Source organism: Strigops habroptila, chromosome 3, assembly GCF_004027225.2.
Source record: "Strigops habroptila isolate Jane chromosome 3, bStrHab1.2.pri, whole genome shotgun sequence".
In the NCBI taxonomy this organism is placed as follows: Eukaryota; Metazoa; Chordata; class Aves; order Psittaciformes; family Psittacidae; genus Strigops; species Strigops habroptila.
The window spans coordinates 4466047-4485048 of record NC_044279.2 but is presented as its reverse complement, the minus strand read 5'-3'; the positions used below and the strand labels follow the sequence as shown (position 1 = coordinate 4485048).

General features: G+C 46.4%; 1 protein-coding gene across 1 annotated transcript in view; it reads left to right on the top strand.

The window, feature by feature from the left end:
- Window positions 1-2230: 2230 nt before the first annotated feature.
- Window positions 2231-19002, top strand: part of SFMBT2 (Scm like with four mbt domains 2) — a 116513-nt gene continuing 99741 nt past the window's right edge. The window contains 2 exon segments of the mRNA XM_030479799.1: window positions 2231-2447; window positions 14931-15088. The gene's annotated coding sequence lies outside the window, so the exon portion shown is untranslated.

Here is a 19002-nt window from a genome sequence, read left to right as displayed (position 1 = left end):
GGTGTTAATGGAAAGGAGATGGAGAAATATCTGTAATGCTGTGGGAGCTGCGGTGGTTGTGTCCCTGAGCTGGATGATGGAAGTGTCACCCGCCACCAGCTTTAGATCAAAATATGCTGCAGCGAGAGGAATCTCAGTGTAATCTAATATAGAACAGGTTAGAAGGAGAATGCAGACACTGGGTTTGCAGAGCATCTTCCTTTCAAAAGTATGTTGAAAAGCTGAAATGTCACCATGTTGAAAATGCCAACCGCTTCCACGATCATCTGGAGGAACGGAACTTCAGTGCTCTCCTGGCATCTGTCTGGTTTTTGGTCCTATTTTGAAGTTCTGACAGTGTTCCCTTTGAAATCCCACCCAACCCAGAGCCTGGAAAATATGAACTGCTTGAGTTGTATGTTTTCTCTGCTGGAACAGGAGGGGCTGAAGCTGTCTCCATGGCCTTTCAGAGATGGGCTTTGAATGGCAAGAACGTGCATTGTGGTGAAGAAATGCACTGTCTGCAATGTTTGCTCTTTCCTCCAGTCTTCAGTATCTTCTCTATGAAAGAAAACCAACACCTTTCTTCATCTCTGTTACACTCCTCACTTGTCTTCTTGCACAAAACCCCTGTGGTGTGTTAATGTGCCTGTGAGAAGCTCGTAGAGAAGAAAGGGCATGGGAGGAGAAAGGGGATGGGGAGATTCAGAGATGAATCCCTAGCAAGAACCACTGTCAAGGGTGCTGGTGATTGCAGTAGGTTAGAAGAAAGCTGGGGCCACGTGGGAAATCACTGCGGTGTCCCAAGGTGTGAGACCCCCTCCCTGCAGCACTCCATTGCTCCTGCAAGCAAGGATGCTCACAAGATCACCTGAAAACTTCAAACCTCAGCTCAGAAAAGACAGGAGAAAAGCAAGTGGAGACAGAGATTGCATCTGAGCCTGTGGGGTGAGATGCAAGTTTGACAGCTCAGGTGTGGGGCAGATACACCAGCTTTTGGGGTGAACTTCAGGGTGGACAGGACAAAGCCCAGGACTGGTTTCTGCCCCGCAACAGCGATGCCCCTTGCCTCTGCTCTCTTCCCCACCTGTTGAATATGTGTGTGCTGAACCAGCCCCAATCCCGAAGGATGCTCCAAAAGCATCCTTTTGCACCGTCTGCCCTACCAGGGATGCGGCTGCTGCCTGCCTGGAAGGAGAAGGGAGTTGGGGCTCCAAAATTCCCCCACTGAGAAGCATTACACAGCCCCTGGGCAGGGCTGCAAGAAAGGGAGTGAAATCCCTGCAAAATACACCCACAGCTCCGCTGCTGAGCAAACCAGGGTAGGGAAAGCCCCGGATACCACTGCTCGGAGCATCCCGAATAACCCCGGCTGCAGGTTTAGCCCTGTCCCACCGCTGGGGACATTTCTGGCACTCTCAGGAGCAGGACAGTGGTCGTGGGACACGGGCAATGGTCCAGCCCTTGCACCGGGGCTGATTTCCTCGAAAGGAAATAGAAAATCAGGAAAAAACACGGAAAATCCCGCAGTGTGACTGTACGTGCAAAGCCCCCTCCCCAATCACAGTCGCGCACACCCCCTGCAGCCGCTAAGGAAAGAAAGAACCATCAAATAACCCAACGAGCGAACGACAGAAAGTTGCTCCCGTGCCTGCACCAGTTGATTTCGCATCTTGCCTTGTGCCTTCGCCTGCTTTTTCCCCCCTAATTTTATTGATTTCCTATTTATTTGCGGCACCAGGGAATAACCAGGTAAAGCAGGAGCCTGGCGTAAGCGGAGGGGACGGGAGGGATGGAGGGGCTGCGGGGGGCATTTTATCGTCCCTTTCTTTCCCCATCTCCCTCCCTGGAAGTTTTTTCCCCGACACAAAATAAGCGGAAAAAACCCGAAATGAAAGGTCGCGGTGGGGAGGGGAAGATCGGATGCCGAGCTGCCGGTAGAAAACGCTGTAGATGGTGTTTTGTAGCGTTGAACGCGACACCGGCGTTACCGCTGCGCGCAGCGCGGAACCGCGGCATCGATTTCACGGGTGATTTTCAAACCCTCCCTTCGGTTATTGCGGTGCGTTTCCCACGGCCCCGGGGCGCGGAGGCAGCGCGGGCGCGCAGCGGGGCGATGGCTGTTGGGATGCGTGTGTGGTTTTTCTTTTTATTTTATTTTTATATGTATTTTTTTCTTAAAAAACTGCCGAAAAAGGTCACAGAAGGAGTTGGCTGCTAAATAGAGAGACAGAAGAAAAAAAAAAAAGCCTTAAAAAGAGCGGCAGGCATGCGCACTGCGCGGATGCCATATTGGAATGAGTCTGCCGCGGGTGCGGGCGGAGGGACGGCACGGCTCCGCGCTGCGCGCATCGCACCGCGCATCGCGCCGCGCACCGCGGGGGGCTCGCTGCTCAGGCGCGGAAAAAATAAGAGAAAACAAGAAAAAACACCCTCCCCCTAAAAAAATACCCCCCAAACTTACCCAGGTAAGGTACCGCGCCCCCCAAAAAACACCCTTCCAGCGGCTATTTCCCTTTATTTTATCGATCGGGTTTTGCGCTTTTTGGGTCCTTTCCCCCTTTCCTAGATATTTTAAAGGATTAATTAATATGTTTTTAGAGCGGAGGAGGCTGGGTGTGTGTTTTCTTATCCCCCCCCCCGCCTTATCCGAAGGGGAGGAAAAGCGGCGATGGAGTTGCTGGGAAGTGCTGGCGGGCGGCGGCTCGGGCTGATGCCCCGGCCGGGGCCGGTACCTGGGGCTGGGCACGCCGGAGTTACCACGGGCAGGGCTTGCGGTGCCTCGATGTTTAATCCTAGCCGTGCAGGGGGGGTTCTTTTTACCCCATCGTATCGCATTTTAGATGTCTTTCCTTCTCCCCCTCCCCTTCCTTCCTTCTTTCTTTCTTTCCTCTCTTTTTATTTATTTAAAGTGTTCTCTATCTTTCTGTCCTTTCAAACGCGTGTGCACCCCCTTTTCCCGTTTCCTACGCTGATCCACGTCTCAAAAAGAGTTATTTTGGGTGTGCGGGTGCGTTTCTTCGGAATCTGCAGGGAGAGGGGAAAGAGGAAGGAAAAAAACGGCTGCAAAAGGCGGGTGAAGAAAAGAAAGGGAAGAAAAGAGTAGAAAAGAAAGCCATCAGCTGTGCCAAAATGTGCAGCCCCGATCTATACGTGTTTTCCCCGTAGCGCTCCCCGAACTGCGGTAAATGAATATTTATAAAGCTTGTCAGCTCAACATGGCGGGTTAAGGTGTCTTTAAAAACTGTAAAATAAACAGTTTGAGGGGAGGAAGAAAGAGGAGAGACGCGGTGTTACACGTTCGGCTCAACTCTTGTTGCTCGGAGTGGTGCGCTGGTGAGGAGGGGAAAGGATGGGATGTGCCCTCGGGGTGTCTCCCCCCGCAGGACTCGGTGGTGGGAAAAGTGAAGGGGGGTATTTGTGTGTGTTGGGAAGAAACCCTGAGAAAGGGACATGTGGAGCTGAGAGTTTGGATTGTTTGCCTTTGAATGCCAGAATTGCAGACATGCCATAGTAATAATAATTTAATAATAATAATAATAATAATAATAATAAGCCGAGACACAGAGCAGTGATTTATTCTCCATCAGCAGCAGACATGTCGTGGGATGAGATGTCCTGTTGGAGCTGTCACGCTTTCCCTGCTCGCCTCGGTGCAGTCAGCTAGGGGTGTGGGTTTGGTTTTTGGTTTTAATTCTCTGTTCTTTAGCAAAAACGCTCTGAAATTGCTGCACACGGAAAATTTGGGCTGCCAAACAAGTGACTTTCCCAGTACCTGCTGCAGCGAGTATCTCTTCTTTGCAGAGAGACCCTAAAAAGCCCAGGGTGACGGAGGCAAAACGCAGCTTTTGCAAAGCAAGTTGGAGAGGAGTTTTCAGGGAGTTGTTTGTGCCTTTCTCAGCTGCCTTTTGCAAATGTGTTTTCCAGGGGAGAGGAGGAGTGAGGCTGCCTCAGAGGCAGGAGAAACTTCCTTGTTCTTGCGCAGGGAGCACTTTGTTGCTGCTGCTCTGGGATTGTTTCACCGTGGTTGCAAGATGTTAACTTTGGAGCATCTGTGTTTTGTAGCTGTGGGAGGCAGAGGGATGCTCCAGCATCGCAGGCTGTGCCCGGGTGGGGATGGGAGAGTCAGGAGGATGCTGGATGTAGGGGGAGAGAGCTGTCTGCCCATTTCCCTACACCTCTTGGAGATGCTCTCCAGAAACCCACCATGCTTTTATTTAGCAGGAGCAATTTGAGATGCTGTTTGCACACCTTGTCATGTAGGTTGAGTTTTCCCCTTCCAAAAGGTCTCTGCTCCGTCTTCCCACCCCATTTCCCCCTCGCCTTTCTCCAGCCCCTGCCAGGACCAGGCTTTGCTGATAAGGCAGCAAACTCACATTGCAGGATATAGTGGTGGGGAGGGGGGCAGAGGAGAAGACCAGGGGGGAGGAGAATTGGGATTTCTTATCAAAATAGCAGAAAACAGCATTAATTATAAGCAGAGAGGCTTGGAAGGCAGTGGGACATGGGTGGCAAAATCCAGGAGCTGCAGCCGAGTGATGTCAGCCTGTGGGGTGGGAACGGATGGAGCCATTGCAAAATGGGAAACTGTCTTCCTCCTCTCCCCCATGTGTTTCTCCATGCCAAGTTTGCTGCCCCATGGACAGGACAGCTTTTAACATCAGTTTGTGTCCTTGGTGCTCTGAGGAAGAAAGTGTTGTAGAATAACCTGGTGTCTGAGCAGAGAAGCAGCTTTGCCTGGTTGCGTGCTGTGGCAATGCAGATGGTGAGGGGTTGTGAAGGTCCCTGGGGATCCCTCTGTACCTGGGGGGTTTTACCCCTCTTCCCTCACTTCCTTTTTGTTACTTTGCCTTGGAGAAAACTGCTTAAATATGGGAAAAGCAGTCTAATGTGCAGCCTTGTCAGCCTTGTGCAGCCTAAAGCAGCCTTGTCCCTGAGATGGGGGCACCCACATCACCCAAAGGGGCTGTATTGATGAGACCGCTTTTTTCCCCCATCTTCTGTCTCCCCCAAAGGGGGTCCTGTTGCTTCATGAAGCCCCTGCACACCCCTCCAGCAGCACCAGTGAGGTTGCATTAGGGTTAACACTGGTCCCACAAGGCAAATCTCCGAGGACTTTTCTGCAGTGATGGCAGAGGGGTTCTGGCTAGGATTTGGTGCACTTTGCTTTTCCTCCCAAGAAGCCTTTGGGTACAAATTTGATCTCCTTTGCTTGGGTGCAAAGGAGGAGCAGGCAGGTTTTCTCTCTGGGGCTAGGACTGTTGCCTGGGTGAGCAGGGATGCAAGGGCTTTTCCCCCCTCCTTTCTTTGTACCTCCAACAGATTATTTATGGAAGGGAAGAAAATATTCTCACAAGTATAATAACTTTAGTGCTTAAAAAGGATTAGGTCCTAATAACTCCTGTGATAAGATGGAGGCTTGGTGTAATCTGTTACTAAGTGAAAATCTAAAAGCCATTTAAATAGATACAGCTAAGAGCTATCAAGAGACTAGTACATTGTAAACAACAAGGAAATACCTTTTTAATGATTTAAGGGGCGCACAGGGCAGTGGAACATGAGGTGCATTATAAGCAAGGCAGTATCATTTCATTTATATATGGAGAAAACATTTACAGATATTCAGCAGATGTTACAAGGACATTGCAGAGGTGGAGAGTGTGTTTCACACAGATGTAAGAACATCTGTGGAAGACAGTATATAGCTATATAGCTGTGATTATGAGTGGTAATTGACTGGCTGGACAGACAGTTGATATTTTAATGAAGCATTTGTTAAAGCTTCATGGTAGTGTTGCTAGAAATAGAGTAAACACCACAATCATCAACTGTTTAGGCTGAGGATGCTTTTCCCCCACCCTTGGCTTGTGCTGTGCTGAGCATGCTGTTGGCCCATGAAATACACATCTGTACTTTGAGTCACTGTTTCTGGCCTTTCATAGCCATGGGGATGCTGGCCTGATATGACAGCATCAGCAAGGGGATGTGACATTACTTGCTGAAGGACAAGACATGGTAGACAAGGTATTGCCTTGTTTCTTCAAGGACTTTTTGCTGGCTAAATTCATGTTGGCGTGGAGTAAGGGGAGGTGTGGAGAGTGGCCAAGGAGGTTTTCAAGGGTGATGATGATGGCTGAAGGAGGTCGCTGGTCCCTTCCTGTGTCCAAGTGACAAAGTAAAGAAGTTGTGGAAAGCTCCAAAACCCAGTACAAGTAGCGAAAACCTGAAGCAGAGGAGCCAGAAGCATGTTTCTGAAGGTGCAAAGAGACAATTGATGGGGTGACCACAGGGCCCACATTTTAGATGACCTGAAGGTGATGAGAGTGCCAGAGGCATTTTACTACTATGAATATTAACACATACAGAGTTTATCAGCGGGTGCAACAGGGTCCTCAGTGCTAACTGTGAGATGCTGTTGCTGTTAATAGTAATTGTATTTGCAACTACAGAGTTTGTTCTATCATTGTAATGTGCTGCTCCCCAGGAGCAGGTTTTGTTTTAGGATTGGAGAAGCCAATGGTACCTTGTCAATATTTCAAACTCATCATTCAAAACTGTTGATCTTTGCATGACGGCCATCTCTGATGAAACCAAACCCATCCTATGGGATTTTTCCTGTATTTATTTCTCTTTATTTTATGTGTCTCAGGTATGACTCCTACAGCGGTTAAACATATTTGGGTTGCAAAACAGGGGGATGCAGAAATATGAGCAAAAGCTCTCACTGACATTTAAAAAAACTCCTGAAAAAGTTTATTTTGAGATTGGCCTTTTGCAAGACCTAAACAAAGCATCCTTGAGAGGGCTGCTCTGGAAAATGTGTTCACAGTTACTCCGTTTTTATGCATCAGAAACGGTTGCTCTAAAATTAAATAGTAATAAAAAGAAAGAAAGGAAAAAACCCCAAGCAGTTCTTGAGAGCTGATCAAGAGATCAGTTCTGAGTAGGCGTGAGGCTTACAAAAAGGTATGTAGCTATTTTTACTCTCACTCATGATTCTTGCTTTCATGATTAATACTCTTTAACATCACTGGGGTGGGTCGTGCAGGGGAGTCCGTTTTCCTGGGTGAAGTCCTGAGACCCGGTTTGAATAGTATTGGAAAGTTTTGTGTTCATTTGCTTGGCAAGGAAGATGAAGTCTCTCTGCTAAGATCCAGGAGGTGACATTACCCTTGCTTCTGCAGTGTAGGTGATAAGACAAGATGACCATGGGCAGAGGATCCTTAAAGTCTAAGGTGCCATAAGTCCCTTGGGTGGAAAGCAATAGGTTTCCTGTATGCACTAAACATCCCTTTAAAGAAAGGTCAAGAAAAAATAGTATTTAACTGTTTCTTGAAGGTATTTTGAGCAAGGTCCAGGGTGGGAGCTCACTGACGATATAAGACTAGACTCCACGATGCACTGTTGTATGGGTGATGGCGAAGCGTGAAATCTGGATGTCATGGAGCAGCTCACCTGTTCATCATGGCATCTCTGAAGAGGCCGCTTGTGGAATGAAAGGGAATCCAATTTGCCTTTCCTTAGAGAAATGGGGTGGAATTAGCCCTGTAAATGTGACTTGCAGGACTCTAAGTTAAAATGTCTCGTGGAATATGGTTCTGGATGGACCTTGGCAGGGGTCTACTGGCTGCCCTCACATGCACTTGAATCCTCCTCATCCTGCTGTTGTACCAAAGGGGTAGCAGAAGGTGGTTGCAAGGGCTGGATCTTTTTCTTTGGCAGATCTACCAGTGAGTGAAGCTGCTTCTGGATGTGAAGCACTGAAAGGGATGTGAGCACATGTAGGACTAAGATCAAACGCTGATCTGCTGTGCTGTTTAAATGAACCAAACGGTGCCAAGACCTAAAATGTCATTTTTCCTGAAAAGCATTGGAATCACACGGCAGATGTTTCCTGGATTCTGGTTTGCATCTCACATTATTTTTTGGAGAATGGCTCTGACTGCTGCAGAACTGATTGCCCTAGGCAGTGAGAGTTTTGGCTGGTGAGGGACTTGTGAATTGGGCCCTAAATTAAGTCCATGAAAACAGTGGTTTGTGCTTCCTGCTGGGTGGCTTCTATTGCTCATCTGATAGGTCCCGTTCAGGGGGTCTGACTGATGTTTTTTGATCCAGGTAGCTGGTGTTTTGAGGTGAAATACTTCAGGATGATAAGAAGCTCTGTGTGTTCAAGTTACCCATCTAAAAGTCTTCCTCCTTTCAGCTCTGTTTCAAACAGAGGCAAGAGAAGGGCTCTGCAGATGGTTGATGTTGCTGCTGTGCTTCTTCCCTGCAGTTCTTTTGCCTGTTGTAAAGGGCATGTGGGATGTTGATTAGGTCTTCTTCGTGGTCCTGATTCAGCTGAGAGCTTTAGAAGATGTCTAATATTAAATATGCCGTATTCCCAAAGTAGTCTGTGTGTGTTGGGTCCTTAGTATGGGTAGAGGTACCAGTGCGGTGCTACATCATGGAAGTTGCCTGTTGAATCATGAAGATGGTGACAGACACTGAGTAGATGACAGAACACTGGAAATGAGATAGTTTAATACATGGTGACCTCCTTCTCCCTGGCCTGGCACCTTATGTTGACATTTATATCTATGGAAAGAGGATGTGAAATGTCAGTGCTGCGACAGGAGGGGATTTTAGAGCTGCTTGACATGAGCATCAGTAATGCAACACAGGGCACTCGCTTGCCTTGTCTGGCTGTTTGTGGCAGCACTGTGAGGTGGTTTGGGGCTGGACCTTGCTGTTGGCAAGTTAAGAGTAGGATGCATACCTAAGTCTGTGTACCTGCCTGTCATCTGTGTGTATATATATATATATATATTTGCCTAATGTTGCAGGGCTTTCTGCTGTAAACAAGTTAGTTTCTCTAATTAGGTTTATTTTACTTCCTGTTATCTTATCTTACTGCTATTTATCACTGTGTGTATCCTGGACTCCAGAGTGTACCAGGATGAGAAAATTGCTTTGTGAAGCAGGTTTGTGTCTGTTGGCATAAAGTATGAGTTGTTCAGCACCAGTGCAAGAGAAGAGGAGAGCAAGGACCTTCTGAGTTATGGAGGACTGTCATCACCTTGCATAACCCCTTCTCCACCATGTGTCCTCAGAGGAGTTTGGGTCCTGTCCTTCTTCCCCTTCGGGATGGACAGTCTAGACTGTCCCTGCTCTGATGGTTTCTGGTTTCCCATTTTTGCATGTTTTCCCTCCAGGCTTAGTCATTTATATTCTGTGTCATTGCACAAATGATGTTGATGCTTGACTTTAAGAGCAGAAGGTTCAGCCCTATTGAGTGGCTGGAGCAGGAGGGGTGGAAGGGACCTCCATAACTTACACTGGCCATCTCTTATGCCAGGCAGGATTAACTGTACTGAGATCTCTTTCTGGACAGATCAGCATCCTAACCCCTCCAAAAAGCAAGGCCCTCTGCCCTTCCTGCAGTCTATCCCACTTCTTTACCAGATTAATTTTTAGCAGTTTCTTCTCATGCCCAAATCAAATGTCCTCTCCTGCAGTTTAAACCCAACCCTTCCTCTTCAGTCCACCTCTTTAAAGAACATGGAAAACCAGATTATACTCTTTCCCCAGTCAGCTGTTTTTTATATATTTGAATATTGTGAACACTCCTAGTTCTCCAGATAAGATGGGGTTTGCTTCTTCCACCCTAGAGTGCGTCTGAACCAACAGTACTGTTCAAAGCTGTAATTTACCCCTAACAAAATCTGGTGGGGTGTTCACTATGAAAGAGAAATTGTCACTTGTTATAAGTGAAAACATTTGGCGAGGGAAAGCTCTCAAATAAATAATAATAAAAAAGAAGGACAGGAATTTGGAAGAAGTGATCCTTAAAAGGTTTCCAACTGGTGCTTTGTCTGAGAAGAGAGACAGGCTCTTTTTCTACGAGGTGAAAGCTGTTCCTTGATGTGTTCAATAGCCCTTCCAAATGAGCCTCCATTTGCATTGTGCAGATGCTCAGGGGGTGTAAATACTGTGGCAGGCTGCCACTCACAGTGCATCCTAGATGTAGTCCCACAGGGCTGAGTCCCCCTTCACCCTGCTCTACGTACAGGGCTGGCACCATATGGCATCTGAGCATCTCACTCCTTCAGTTTGTTTGCTGGAAAATTTGGGTGTCTAAAATCTCAGTGGGTATCTCCTGAGGGTTGTTCATCTCGCCCGAATTTTGCGTGTACCACCTGGAACACACAAATCGTCCTTTGGAGATGCTTTCTCTTGGTTAGCTGCAAATGATTGAGTAGGTGAAGCACATCCCCCCTGAGGTGGGTAGGATTGGTGGGCATCATTTCTTGTAGTGCTGTTTCATGGTAATTTGCTGTGCTGGAAAACCCCAAGGTGAAGTGAACCATGGAGCCAGGACCTGGTACAATATCACCCGTGTCCTACCTAGGCTTTTGCTCCATCTGCTCAGGCCTAGTTGCCTGCTTTTACCAGTGTAAAGGCATTTGACCAGGTGGGGGACATAAATGGGGACATTAAAAATTGATGTATTCTGGAAGTTGGGTGCAAGAGGAGACAACTGGAGCGACCATCTCAGCTCTGGGATTGGGTTGAGGTAGAGCAGGTCTCAGCACAGTCCTATCCTGCTTCCCGAGAGCCTCAGCACCAATTGCTTCAGTTTCCTGACTGCTCAGGCACGTGGATCTTCTCACTTTTCCAACAGGGTTTCCTTAATCACTTTACAGTGGCTTTTCCACTCCTGCAGAAGGCTTGAAGATCGTGAAGGCTACATGAAATTGCATGTGGTGGCACTTGGCTTTAAGGTGGCTGGGTGAAATCAGAAGGTGGATTCACCAGGAAAGTCTGCTGAGGCCACCCCATGTTCAGCTTCCCTCCAAGTTGGCTGGAAAAAGACAATTGGATTGCTTATAGCCCAACATACCTAAGGTCAAGCTCTGGAAATGCAGTGAGCCCTGGATGTGCCCATGGACCTACCTTCCTTCTGGCATCATCCATGATAGGAGCTCTTTATCATGGACACGGGGCCATGCTGGCACTCGTACTGCAGCCTTACCATGCTCATCAAGTGGCTTCTTACTGAGAGGTGGGACCATCTCAAGCTGATGAATGTTACTGGATTGTGGAGACAGGGCCCAGATTGTTGGGAAAGCAGTGGGACTTCTACCTCTCCACCATTCAGGACTCAGCAGTACACTGGCACAACTGATGCAGGCAGGAGGTTTCAAGGATGCAGGATCTTTTTTATATCTTCTTCCTGTAGCCTGACTTCTCTTATGTCAATCCCAGTTAACCAAGCATACATTAGAGGGAGAAAGTGTGTTTTTTAGGAATAACTCTTAAGGGAGAGCCTTAGGGTGCTGGGTTGTGTGTGTAGGTAGGGGACCTTGCTTTACAGGGCTTACTCTGGAGGAAGGAAAACCAAGACAGGAGATGAGAAATGTAAAATGGTGGGAGGAAGCCAACACCAGCACTTGTACAAAGAGCCAATATTGATACAGATGACAAGGCACCGTGTTTGAGATAATGATGTGGCTGAGACTGACAGCCGTGGGAAGAAGGAAATAAAAGAGATTCCTTTTTTATATTGTCTGGCTTTTTCTGCCTGTGAATTAGGAGTCGGGATCTGAATTAAATACCAGGGGAATGGGAGCTGCGTGGGGGAAGAATCGGATCAGTTTGAACCACCACTGTGCAGAAACAATGAACAAGGGATATGAAACCAGGGAATTTCCCCCCTCCCTGCTCTTTCGAATGCATGTCACCATATTTTCCTTTGTGTTCCTGCCTAGTGTAGTGTCACCTTGAGCCTCTTTTGCTGTTGTTTCCCATCCCCTGGTTTACAGGCTGGTGATGTGGCTTGTGGTCCTTAATTTGATTTCTTCAGACTGGCAGAGAAATCAGAGTACATCGGTGTGTGCTGCTTGTTTAATGTTGGTGATTGCAGGCCAGTCAGCATGCTACTGTTAACAGTATGGCTGGGGACTCTGTTTGAAGTGTTAATTAGCAGCAATTAATAAGAAGTGAAAAATTAATACCCTATGTCAGCTTTCTTTGCTAGTTAGTTATATCAACACCAAGGCTCAGAGCTATCTTGAAGCTTATGTTTGTGTAAGAGTTTGGTCTTGGCACATAGTATTGGGAAAATACATGCTCTCCTATTATAAATAGTAAACTAGTTATTCCCAAAATAAGATAAGCTGTAGCCTCTGACATATCCAGGTTTCTTGGGATGTGAATGCTCTCAGCCTGACATTTCGTAAGTAGTGAGTTGTCCGTAGCTTAAGCTAACAAAATGTTGATGACTTTGCTGAATTTGAGACATTCTGTATTTCCCCCTTTTAATTGAACTGAGCTCAAGCCCAGTCCCAGATGTAGCCACCAAGGATGGATCCCAGCCATGTTGCAGACACTTTGGGCAGGTTCCTGCAGGTTTTCCCATCCATTTTCCATTTCTGATGGGAAATTCCCTGGTGTAGGAGAATGGGCTTTTTTTGTGGGTCTGGCGGCAGATTTGGGGCTTGACTGCATAAGAAACAGCAAATACTGTCGTCATCTGATAAGATGTTTTTTATCAGCTCATAACTTTGTCTTATCATCCTCATAGGAGCATCACAAGATCTAACTACACTGCCAAGAGGCTTATCTTTCTTCTTGGTATTTATATTGTTACCTCTGAGTTCTGTTTAGGATGATTGATTTGTTGTATTGAAATTGATCTCTCTGTTTGTCATTTTCTAATAGGCCCACATTACCTTCCATATTGTCTAGTCCTAGGCGAAAATGAAAACAGCTGAATCTACCCAAGATTTAGCTTCAGCTGCCACCTCCCCTCCTCTCCTGATTAACAAGCTTGATGTAAAATCCTGATACTTAACCAATTTATTATTAATGATAGTTACAGAAGTATTCCCTACCAAAGGAGGTGGGTTTTGATTTTCAGTAGACTGATTGCTTCTAGTTTCATAATTGAAACTTAACATACACTGGGGATGAGTGATCATAGAATCACAGCCTGGTTTGGGTTGAAGGCACCTTAAAGCTCATCCAGTTCCAACCCCCTGCCACGGGCAGGGACACCTTTCACTAGACCAGCTTGCTCCAAGCCCCGTCCAACCTGGCCTTGTGATACATATGTTCTGAGGTTAACTGCAGTTGAAATACTCATGGTATATAATACACTTAATTAATTAGCAAGTCTGATGTCAACAAAGAATAAAGATGAAGAGCTATAGAGGCCATCGCAGTGGGGAAGTGATTGTTAGTATTTATGGAGTGCTCCAAGGATACTAAGCACTCTGCAAAGAGAATTGTTTGGTCTTGTTTAAAAATGTGTTTTCTCTTTCATTATCCGGTTCCTTTGGGGTGGGAAACACAAATTGCTGATGGGTCTAACTTTGCCCATACAACCTTTGGTTGGAGGTTGTATCATCTACCTTGCTTATTTACTTCTACCAGTGAAACACCCATGATTTTAGCATGGTTTAATTGCAACCACCCCAGTGCTGTTGTGATCGCTCCAGCAGACTGTCCCACCATGGTTCGGTTAATGGATATCACACTTGCATTGGACATGCTCCTCATTGCTTTCAGTTCCTCTTAAAACTGCTCACACATTTCTTCCTTGCGGTTTTCATTGGAACAGCCTTAAAAACTGGGAATGAAAAATCTATGTCAGAACACTCTCCCTCTTTCTGTTTTATAACCACCATGTCTTGTCTTTCTGAATATGCCTTCTGAGTAGTAAAAGTTGAAAAAATCCCATAATATTTTTACAATCTTATTACCTCCTGCTTTGCCTGGCCTCTGGCAGTAAACTTTGTTCCTGCTTTTAGTCATGCTTCTTGCAGAGCGTTCGATGTTGGTGCTGCCAGCATAGTCCTCTGTGTCATCCAGGTCTTGGAGGCATCCACTAATAAGCAGGACCAGTCTTCCACATCTTATATTCTGGATACACACTTTCCCTACTGTCTGTCTTTGCTTTAGCATATCTGTGTGAATAGCTGGTTCCCTCTGTGCCCATAACCCAAGCTCTTGGTTTCTCTTTTTCCGTCCTCTTTTGACACCTCGTAATTCATCACCATCTCAGAGAGTTTTACTGAAAAGCTCACTTTGGAGTTCTTTTTAATCTACTCCTGAAGGTGTATCTCTGGATATCGCTTGTCTGGTGGCTTACTATTGCTAGAAATACAGTGCACATTTAGTCTGGTGTCTGATTCAAGATCTAGTCAGTCTGTATTTTTTTTTCTCATATCATTTTTCATCTCTGCATGTTTTTATTCCACTTTGTATTTACTATGGTCATTCCTTCTAGAAGAATCTCCTCTTCCAACATAACCCAACCTACACTTGAGCTAGTATTTGCTACCATGCATGGTACTAACTGGTGCACTTACCTTGTGTCAGTCTTAATTCAAAATCCAGTTGTAGCCAGCACTATTTCATTAGGGTGTCTGCATTTTGCATGCTGAACTTTATTCCATGCTCTCCCAATTATTTTCCCTTCAGTGCTTCCTCTGTTTCATTATCACAAATCTCCCCCTTTGGAAGTTTGAATCTTTATTGAGTGGGATAAATCCCACACAGTGTTAGCCAGGAAAAAGCTGGAAGGCAAGGGCTGGACTTGCTTTAGGATGGTTGAATTGGCTTTTCCTTCCTTTGTTTTTTGACATGGATTGTGCCACCTTATGGGCTGGTTCTTCTCTGTTGGTAGTACAAGGACCTGGACTGAACTTTGAGATGTGAATCCTGTGGATGCTGTTTATTACCTCACTGTCTTCTCTGTTGTTATTATTGTTGTTGCTGTTATGATATTATTGCCACTAGGGCCCTTCATTGTGGTTCCTTATCCAACTATAGCTTCACCTTAGAGGATCGAAGGGTTACAATCAACATGGGATAACTTGAAAACTATTAGGGAAGTATGAGGGAATGGGTTGATGTGGGTAGAACAAATCACTCATTGTTTTTCTCTCTTCCAACTTGTCCTTTAGGCACTCCCTGCTGCAGGATGAATTAGGAAGGCAAAGCCTCTTCCTCTGAACCATGGAGACAAGGGCATCTTTCATTGCCACCATGCGAGAGACCCAGCATCTCTCCCCAGAGAAGGGTCAGAGCCCGGCCAACGGCAACAGGGAGCAGTTTGATTCAGGTGAGCTCTCCTTCACCCCCATGGGTTATATCTTCACTGTTACAGCCCTCCAACTGTAGAGGTGGGGACAGCCATGTTGCCAGGAGAGCACTGGGAATGGTTGTACATCTTGAAGGCCTTTTGTGAGTCTTATGGGTTGGATTGTGCCCGTGGTTGGTGGGTTGGGAAATTTGAGCTTTTCTTCTTCTGAATCTCTTTTACAGTACATAGCAACTATTCAAAACACAAAACCAATGGAAAACCTTTCCCAGGACATCATACTGTGTTCTTCCAGTTTCCCCAACCTTTTTTATTCTATTGAAGTTTTGTGGTTAGAGAAAGGAAATGAACATTCAGGAATTACAGCATTTCTGCTTTGTTTCGACCTTCACCTTCATCTACTTCACAACTTTTTTGGGGGCATCAGGTGACAGTGCTTCACAAACTTTAGGCCAGCCGATGGAGAGCCTGTCCCATGTTGAACTAGATGATCTTAAGGTCATTTCCAACCCTAACTATTCTATGATTCTATGATTCTACATTGTCCTTGTGCTCATGGGTATGACTGGATGGTCTGTAATGCTCTGGGATGGGCACCTTAAGGTGAGGATTCACTGTGCTAGATTTTGGCATCATTGTGGTAGATACAGAAAAATAAGTAAGTGCTAGCTTCTGGTGATTTCTGCTGGAATTAGGTGCTTTGATTTCCCATATCTAGGCTTAGTAGGAGGAGACTCTATTGTATGCACGTTATGGCTAGGCCCAGTTTACTTTCTGATGCCAAAATGGGAGACTCCTCTTTATCCCGTCTCTTCTCTTGCATCAGTTCTGCTGCCCACCATGCTCTGGGCTGAATCAGTCAACTCAGTAACCCAGCAGAAAGGTAATCCAGGAAAAAGTCAAGTGTATCATTTTCTGCCAGCTTTATGAGTTGAGCTGGCTGAAGGAAACAGGGGGGCCAGAACATGCTGGTGGGAATGGGATCTCTCCCAGTGGCAGTGAGTTGCTAATTTGGCTCAGCTATAACTTGCAGCTTCATCCTTGATCTGGGTTTGCATGGAAGAGCTCAATTGATGGACTTGTTGAGATCAACACTGAGCTATCAGTGAGTTAATCTGTACAAGAGCTTTCATCTGTGCATTGTGGTACTTGTGTTGGTGCTCATGTACTTGAATGCTTCTTCAGAACTCGCTTGCATTTCTGTAAGAGCTGTTCTTGACAAAAGGATCCTGAGGTTTAAATGGCAGATGAAAGTCTGCTTGCAGGTGGGGCTTCTAAAGGGCTGCCTGAAGTCTACTTCCATGGAAATCACTGATTCAGCACTACTCAAATGCAACAGTAAAAGTGTTGGGGTGACTGCTTAAAAACTCTGCATGCTTTGCCTTCAGTGTCTTTTGCATCTTTCTCTGGTGGGGCTGCCTGTGCTTTGTTGGTCAGTGCTGTGCTGAAGTCCTAGAATGGTTTGTGTGGGAAGGGACCTTAAAGCTCACCCATTTCCAACCCCCTGCCACACGCAGGAACACCTTCCACTAGAGCAGGTTGCTCCAAGCCCCTGTGTCCAACTTGCCCTTGAGCACTGCCAGGGATGGGGCAGCCACAGCTTCTCTGGGCACCCTGTGCGAGCGCCTCAGCACCCTCACAGGGAAGAACTTCTGCCTAAGAGCTCATCTCAGTCTCCCCTCTGGCAGGTTAAAGCCATTCCCCTTGTCCTGTCCCTTCAGGCCCTTGTCGAAAGCCCCTCTCCAGGTTTCCTGGAGCCCCTTTAGGCACTGGAGCTGCTCTAAGGTCTCCCCTTCAGGAGCCTTCTCTTCTCCAGGCTGAACGAGCCGAACTCTCAGCCTGTCTCCAGAGCAGAGCTGCTCCAGCCTCCTCTGTACAGCATCTCCATGGCCTCCTCTGTACTGAAGAAAGCTAACCCAGCCTGGAGCTGAGTGGAATATCTCAATCCTTGTTGCTCATGTGATGCAGGTCCCTTTCTCAAGGTGGGATTGATATCCTCTGATTCAGACATTTCCAGAGTGGACACCTGCAGCCTGATCACCAGTGGATCCATTGATATCCATGGAACAAAGTTAGGAGCTTCTAGGATGAGATTCAGTTGGCCAGCCATAGACATTGGTTTTGGAATGAAAAGAACCAGTTTGTGGTGCATAAATTTCTTTGGTGATGTGGATCTTGGTGACTCTCCCAAGGCCATGCTGGAGGTTTGTCATTGATTGGGTACCACTTGGTGTATTTACTGCTAAAGCATTTCAGTTTTCTGTTCACTCAAAAAGCATTGAACGTACGTATGTGCTATAACTAAATGCTAAGTCATCTGCCACAAATGGGTTCTCCTTCACTGAAGCCTTGGAAAAGTCTGTGTTACTGGAGCCAAAGATTTGATTCTTTTATTCTCTTTATTTCCCATAGCCAAACATCCTGGGAGGCTGTTAACAGCTGGAACAGTTGCATTTTTATAGTGTCAATGCATGAACACTCTAAAGCCATTGAGAAGCTCACAGATAATGACTTGTTGATTTTATTTGCCATCCTGGGCTTGTTTATACATCACCGTATTGTAGACTAGCCAGCCTTGACTCTTTCATTAGGAAAGAACAGTGGGCCTAAGTACCAATAATTGGAAAGGATATGTAAAATAAGCCTAATGCCAAATTCATCATCTCATGGGGTGCTCTGTGACATCTCGTCATCTGGGATTTTGCAGCTCTCCAACAGAGCCAGGACTTTGTTCTTGGAGCGTGTGCCTTGAGGAATGACAAAGAGATCAGCTTTTGGATAACTGCTTCTCAAGTGTGCACAATCTTCCTTGTAACGTATTAAGAGAGGTCGCATTTCTCTGTCTGCCTTTTAATTTGGGGGGTTCTCAGGCGGTTGAGGAAGGTTGGGAAGAGGTGTCCTTTGCTCATCAGCAGTAGGGCTTTTCTGATGGATGTGCACAGTCCCGTTATGTGCATGGATGGGGTTGGGTCCCTTGGGCTGATCTCATCCCTGGACCACACTGTCTCTGCTCTGGATGTTCCCCTGCCAGATTTCTAGAAGGGAACAAAGTCCATTGAAAAAGTACCGTCCCTTCAAAATCCGTTGTGATAAAATGAAGCAAAATAAAAGGCTGGTGCTGTGATAAATGAGTGCTCTGACATTATTTTTACAGGCCTTGTAAAAGTAATTTCCTGATAAAGTCTGCAGATAAAACACAGTAGAGGAGTCAGACCTGTGATGTGTCAGGGAGAAGTGAGCTGACAGAGAGGGAAGGCTGCAGCTCTAACGCTGCCTCCCACACCTCAGGGTCCTGAAGCCTCTCTGTTTGGGTTTAGAAAGGAGAGATCTGGGTGATATTTTGTTAAACAGATGCTGTTGTGAGGTTTCCAGGACTGCATGTGAATGAACCTTCCAGTGGGGCTGTGGGAACAGTGGAGACGGTGAGTCTGTGTTGGCACGTGGCAGAATAAGGTCATGGATAATAAGATTATGAAGTACAGGAGGACTTGTTGCATCCATAACTAGCATCTGCAATGCTAATATAATTGAAGTGCTGTTGCCAAATTCTGGAGAAGATTTTGCCACCCTGGAGACGTTACTGCCTGCAAGGGCTGGAGGTTATATACTGAGCTGCCTAAAAGTCTCTGCTTCCACTGCTCTGTGGTATGATTCCTTCCCATAAGAGTACCAAGGAAGGCTGGAGAAAAGGAGATACGTGCCTGGACTCACCCAGCAGGTTAGAGCGAAAAGCAGGAATAAAACCTGAGAATATGTAGAGAGCGTCATGGGTAGAGGGAAATGCGTCATGCTCTGAAATGGATGTATCTGAGCAGAAGAGAACAGAGCCCAGGACTGACCTGGAAATGTTCTGACCATGTCAGATGTCCTGAGGTGAAGAAGTCCTTGGGGTTGTTGAGCAGCCCATCCCAACACCACAAGTCCAGATGGATGCA